This window comes from Silurus aristotelis (genome assembly GCF_946808225.1).
Source record: "Silurus aristotelis genome assembly, chromosome: 28".
NCBI classification, from domain to species: domain Eukaryota; kingdom Metazoa; phylum Chordata; class Actinopteri; order Siluriformes; family Siluridae; genus Silurus; species Silurus aristotelis.
Window position 1 is genome coordinate 16684506 of NC_139601.1, and position 6962 is coordinate 16691467.

The following is a 6962-nucleotide window of genomic DNA, read 5'->3' on the forward strand; positions in this document are numbered from 1 at the left end:
AATATGCATCGGAACTCTTTGGGAACGAGGTCGAATGACAGAGGGGCCAGGGGTGGCACTAAGGTCAAGGCTATAAAACCTGACGAAGGTCAGTGGGATGGACCAGCCTGCAGCGATGCAGATGTCTCTGAGGGAAACTCCAGAGGACAACGCCTTAGACCCCGGAGCGAGCAGGGAGACCAGAGGACTCATAAGAGGATAAAATAGCATTCAGAATGATTCTGCTGAGCGTCTGCTTGTTTGCAGGAAGACCTCTACTTGGAGGGCCATAGCAGGTGAACAGCTGCTCCGACTTTCTTTACAGTTCCGTTCTGTGGACATACAGTATATATTCAGTGCTCGCACTGGACACAGTCGGTTTACCTTCTCCCAATCTGGGGGAAGGGGAACATACCCTGATTTAGGATAGAGAAAGGCACTTGCCATACCTTGAGTAAGTAATATGGAATAAGGGGCCACAGACTGGGCCTAAAATCCCCTAATCTTTTAAGAGAGGAGATGGCCAAAGGAACACAATCTTGTCTGTGAGGAACCTCAAATGCACCTCAGTTAATGGCTCAAAGGGAGGCTCGGACAGGGCCTCTAAGATAATGGCCAAGTCAAACATAAAGCACTCTAGAACGTACTGAAGGACTTAGCCTCCGGGTACCACAGAATAAATGTGTCAACTAAGGGTCAGGCTGCAATAATGGACAAGAAAATCCTTTAAGGTGGTAGCAGCCAACCCTTTGGTAAACTGTTCTTGAAGGAATTCGAGCACTGGGCCGAACCGGCAGTTAACTGGATCTAAGTAGTGTTGGTCGCAGCATGACGTGAACAGGCACCACTTCACGGATATGACCACTTAGTGGAGGGAGCTCTGGATTTCTCCCTCCACGAAGTGGTCATATGCCGCGAGGTGGAGCATGTTCTTTCCAGAACTACTGGAAGCAGCGCAACAGGGGGAAAGGTGTACTGCACAATGGCTTCCAGCCCTAGAGGGGCTGGGGATGTTAGGAAAAACCAGAGGGGACCGTGCAATGCCTCTTGTGTCGCAAACAGGTTCACCTGTGCTCTGTAAAATCTTTCCCAGATTTGCTCCACCACATCCATGAGGTGTCTGCTTCCTTGTTTAAGTGGCCTGGGATATATGCTTTCCTTGAGGAGAGCAGCTTTCCCTGGGCCAGCAGGAGGATCTGACATGCCAGCTTCTACAGGAGGAGAGATTGCAGACCCTGCCCTCATGGTTGATGTAGGAAACCACCAAAGTGTTGACGACGCATCTATCGTAAGCGTTACGCAATAGACAGGAACTCTCATCATGGGGCCCTGAGACAGGAACCGGGAATCTCTCCACACATCTAAGGCAAGTAGGGCTCACAGAGTTATGTGCAGGAGTCCAAGTTGAACCAATTTCTACACTGCTGCCATCAGTCCCAGCAGTCTCTGGAAAATGCCTTACAGTGAGTGACTGGTCTTCCCTGACTTTCTTGATAGCCGTGAGGATGGATTTGACATGAGTAGGCGAGAACTGCGCCCGAAAAGAGTCGAATCCCATACTACGCCTAAACAGGTGCTTAGGCAGGTCTCTATGATGGAATAAGCATGCTCATTTTAGCGTTTAGCCTTAAACCCCAGGTCCTTTATATGGGCAAGAACGACATCTCAATGCCGGACCACCAGCTGCTACGGTTGATCCGACATCAAACAATTGTGAAAATAATTCAGAATGCGGATGCCCCAAAGTTTTAGTGGAAGCAGTGCCGCATTCACACACTTTGTGAAGGTGCGGAGTGAGAGTGCAGGACCAAATGGAAGGACTCGGTATTGGTAAGCTTCGGCCCCAAAAGCAAACCTCAGGAACTTTCTGTGAGCTGGAAGGATGGGTATATGAAAGTATGTATACTTAAGACTTACCATGACAAACCAGTTGTCTGACCTGATTTAGGACACGACCTGATTCAAGGTCAGCATCTTGAACCTGAGTCTCAAAGTGAGTGGTTCAGCTGATAGATATGACCAATATGGGTTTGCAACCCTCCGTATTTTTTTGGGAACTATGAAGTCAAGTCAAGTCAAGTTTATTTCTATAGTGCTTGAAGTACCAGCTTTAGAACATGGACTCTCTGTCTGAAAGAGGGACCACCTCGATGACCTTCTTCCTCAAGAAAGTATCCAATTCTTGTTCTATGACCAGAGCCTGCTTGTCCCCCAACAGAACCGGGGCGGATGAGACCCAAATTAAATCATATAACCTTTGTCTATAGTACACAGAACACATCGAGACACATCTGGCAGTTTCATTGTCCCATAACGAATGAATTTGGTTATGGGTCAACTGGGAAGAAAGGCAGACTCCAGCGTGGAGGCATTGACACCGGTTGCAGGAAGTGCTCGCGAGCTTTCTGCTGATCAGACGGCCACTCTATGTCGAGGTTGGCAACGGCACCGGTCACTACCTCGAACAGCGCCTCGAAAAAGACTGGCTAAGGTGTTGTATCTGAGGGCTTGTCAACATTCATCCCCTTGTCCTCTCAAGAGGAGGAGGGGCAGAGCAGCACGCAGAGGGAAGAAACCGGCAAAAGGTGTGCATCCAAACCTTGCAAGAGAACGCTGGACCCAGCAGGTGAGAGAGGAGAAAGAGACAAGACCATCTCCAAACCCTCTGCTAGGTCTATCCACCCCAGGTCTTCAAATGCCGCTTCAACTCATTGAAAGCAGGGTCAGAACTGAGAGGAGCAGGAGCACCCTCCCCAAAGAGTGCTATCCGAGCATTCGCACTGACATGTGAGCGCAATATGCGCTGTTGGCTCCCTCGAGAACCGACCTAGCATGCTCCGCTCCCAAACAAACGAGGCTCTGCAAATCCCCCCCCCCCCCAGTTTCATTCTTATTTTGTAATTCTTGTCTCTTAATGGACACACACACACACACACACACACAGTGCAACACTGTAGAAGTGTGGATTTACAAAGATACATTAATTTTACAGAGTCTTTCTGCCCTTCCACATTCCTCTCCTTAAGGCCGTACCTACCATCCCCTCCTCATCACCTCTGTTCCCTTCACCTACAGGTAAGATCAGGTTACACCCACAGACCACCGTGGCCTGATTTGTACCACATTGTACACTCACCGACATTCTGTATGTTCCTGCTTAATGAAGGTCCTGCAGTCCCTGAAATCTGCCTGTGTTTTGAAATATGAGAATTTTGTTCTTTCTTTAGTTAAATATCAGGGTCCAGTTCTTGCATTACTGCTGCAACAGGTCCAGGTTCTGCTGCAACCTCTAAATTCTGCTTATACGTGAGTCATGAGTTCAAATCCCAACAACACAAGCTGACACTGTTGGGCCCTGAACAAGACCCTTAGATCTGAAGTGTTCAGCTGGAATGAGATCATACTGCTGCTGAGGACAAGTGTGTCTTCCAAAACAAGACATCTTTGTCCTCATGCAGCATATGGAATGATCTACTTTTTTTAGTAGATTTTTATAGTTGTATTTTGTCTGTTTTTGCACAATGCCTGACTTTTCGACTAATTATACTGACTCTGATGCAGCACTGATTCATCTTTAATCCTGCTAATGCAGTCTTTCACTCTGGATCTTCATCTCCCCTTTAAAATATTACATTATACCTGTGTTTCTGTAAAACGCTGTAGATGTGTGGATTTGCAAAAATGATACGTGACTTTCCTTCAAAACACGGCTCATCTGACAGATCAAATATTAATATCATTTACTATTGATTAGCATTTAGCTGTTTTGTTTTGTTTAAAAAAATATATAATAAAAACGTTTTAAGCCACCAATTGAGTTTTTATTTATTTTGATTTCATTCTTTTTTCTAGTGTCTGTAACAAGTCAAATTACTATATATATATATATATATATATATATATATATATATATATATATATATATATATATATATATATATATATATATATTATCTGCACTCTGTTACAGATGTTTTAGGGATTATTTAGGGATTGTTATTATACAATAACAATACAATAAAATTTTGTCACATAAGGTTTACAGCTTTTTTTTTTTTTTTTTATCAAAGAACGTTGATTAATGCAGAGTCTGTTTTCAATATTTGCAGAGTTATAATTATTTTAATGCACCTCCTAAACCACGGATAAAACAGAGCGTAAATAAATGGATTAATGGTGGAATTAAGGCATAGAATAATTATAAAATTAGAAACAGATTCTGCCTGTAGTTCAATAACACTCCCTAATAAACTGTAAATAAAATACGGAAGTAAACACGCCACAAACACAGACACTAAAATGCCGAGGACTTTGGCTGCTTTTCTCTCAGATTTCATGGAGTGGGAGGTGATTTTCTGTGTTTGAGGTCGTGTGTGATTATTAAGCTCTCTGATAGCAGTGGCGTGTTTCTTAGCGGTCAGAAAAACCCGACTGTACAATATGATTATGACAGAAAGTGGAAATATAAATGATACAACAAGATCAATTACAGACCAAACCTCATTCAGAAAGTAAACACACTCTCCAGGACACAACTGAAAATTCATGAAGCTTATATTGAAATAATAAAATATTATGCTGTATGCCAGACACACACACCAGTTAGAAGAAACAACAGTGCACATTATCCTTGTAGAGATTGTGTTTGTGTAGAAAAATGGGTTTGAAAGAGCGACATAGCGATCCACTGAGATCAGAGCGATATTATAAATGGATGAGGCCAAAATAAAACTACTAATTAACCAAAAACAAATGCAGAAACTTCTCCCTAAAATCCAGCATGATTTGATCGTCCAGATAAACATTGGAGGCATCAATAAGGCACCAACAAAGAAATCCGTCACGGCCAGAGAGAGCACGAGGATGTTGGTGGGTGTGTGAAGCTGCTTGAAGTGAAGAACAGAGATGATGACGAGCAGATTTCCACACACTGTTAGAAGAACCACAGCAGCTGAACACACGTACAGTAAGATATAAACTGCAGGAGATACAGATCTCTCTGGACAGGAGAAATGCTCACAGCGATCTGAGAGATTCAACTCCGTCACGTTCATGAACACAGCATTTGAATCAAAGTCTACAGAAGTCCAAAATATTAAGATCTTCATCCAATGTGTGATCGCTTGATTACCAGCTCTGATTTATTTATAGTTTGTAATTAGACCTCGCCTCCCAGTTTGATTGACAGTTTTACACAAATGATGTCATTGGATAAAGATGTAATTTAAGATAAGATAAGATCAGATATATCTTTATTCGTCCCACAGTGGGGAAATTTCTTTGTTACAGCAGCAAGAAAAGATAAAAGCAAATATATAAAAGAATAGACGAATGGGGCATTTAATATTTTAATCACTGTTACAGGATACTGTATTTAAATGAAAACAAATATTCATCAAATTGATATAACCAAAGTTGCTATATTCTTAGAAACAGTCTCACACTTTAAAATAAAAAATAACGTTTATTATAATTTTACATATCCATATAATGATATAATTAAGATTAATATAGATAGATAGATAGATAGATAGATAGATAGATAGATAGATAGATAGATAGATAGATAGATAGATTTACAGCTTCCAGCAGTATCTACAACCATATGCCATAAGGCATGCAATAAATACTACAAAATACTAAATACTAAAAATGTAAAGGTACATTAAAGAGTCTGCGCAAATAAAACTGACAGGTAATCGAGTCCTGTGCAACTCAAAGCGTTTTGGAGCGTTATGTGCAAACCGGAGTGTTAATATGCAACGTGTGCAGTGTGTAGTGCAGTTCAGAATGTCTGAGGAAGTTCAGAACTGTGAGGAAAGTCAGCACTGACCCACCCCTCCTTGATAGAATTAAGGAGTCGCACGGCAAGGGGGAGGAACGACTTCCTCAGTCTTTCAGTGGAGCAGGGCAGTGACAGGAACCGCTCACTGAAGCTGCTCCTCTCCCTAGAGATGATGCTGTGTAGTGGATGCAGCGGATTGTCCATGATTGACAGGAGCCTGTTTAGCCCTCATCTATCTGCATCTGATGTCGGGCTGTCCAGCTCCGAGCCCACTACCGATCCCGCCTCCCCCAGCAGCTTGTCCAAAAGTGAGATGTCCAAGGGCACTCACCACAACAGTATAATAAAACATTTGCAGCAGCTTTATGCAGATGTTGAAGGACGCCAGAGGAAGTACAGCCCGATCTGTCCTTTTCTGCACAGAGCATCCGTGTTGGCAGTCCAGTCCATTCTATCATCCAGCTGCACTCCCAGGTATTTGTAAGTTTTTACAATCTCTACACAGTCATCGTTGTTAGTCACAGGCTCCGGTTAAGGCCTGGGTCTCCTGAAGTTCACCACAATCTCCCTGGTCTTTGTGGTGTTGCGGTGCAGGTGGTTAAATTTACACCTTTCAACGAAGTCCTGGATGAGTTTTCGGTACTCCTCCTGTCCCCTCCTGATACAGCCCACGATAGCAGTGTCATCCGCAAACTTTTGTACTTGGCAGTACTCTGAGTTGTATTGAAAGTCTGATGTGTACAGGGTAAACCGGACCGGAGAGAGCACAGTCCCTTGCGATGCTCCGTACTGTTGACTACCGTGTCAGACTTGCAGTCCCCCAGTCGCACGTACTGAGGTCTGCCTGTTAGGAATCTGTGATTCCTGCTACCAGGTGTGAGCCTACTCCCATCTCTGTCAGTTTATCTTGGATCGATGTGACAAGTAGATAATAGCCTTCCCTACCACCTTCTCCTGGTATGCAAACTGAAGAGAGTTGAGGTCATGGTGAACCTGAGGTCTCATGTGGTGTAGCAGCACCCGCTTCATGGTCTTCATTATGTGAGACGTCAGGCCGACTAGCCTGAAGTCATTCAGTTCTCCAGGGCATGGCTTCTTTGGAACTGGGATAATGCAGGATGGTTTCCACAGCCACAGGACCCTCTCCTGTTCCAGGCTCAGGTTATAGATGCACTGTAAAGGGTCTCCCAGCTCTGAA

General features: G+C 43.6%; 1 pseudogene across 1 annotated transcript; it reads right to left on the minus strand.

Moving 5' to 3' along the window:
- Nucleotides 1–4043: 4043 nt before the first annotated feature.
- Nucleotides 4044–5033, minus strand: LOC310722185 (trace amine-associated receptor 6 pseudogene; annotated as a pseudogene). The gene has a single exon. The product of its transcript is annotated as a trace amine-associated receptor 6 pseudogene (transcript).
- Between the last annotated feature and the right edge of the window lie 1929 nt (nt 5034–6962).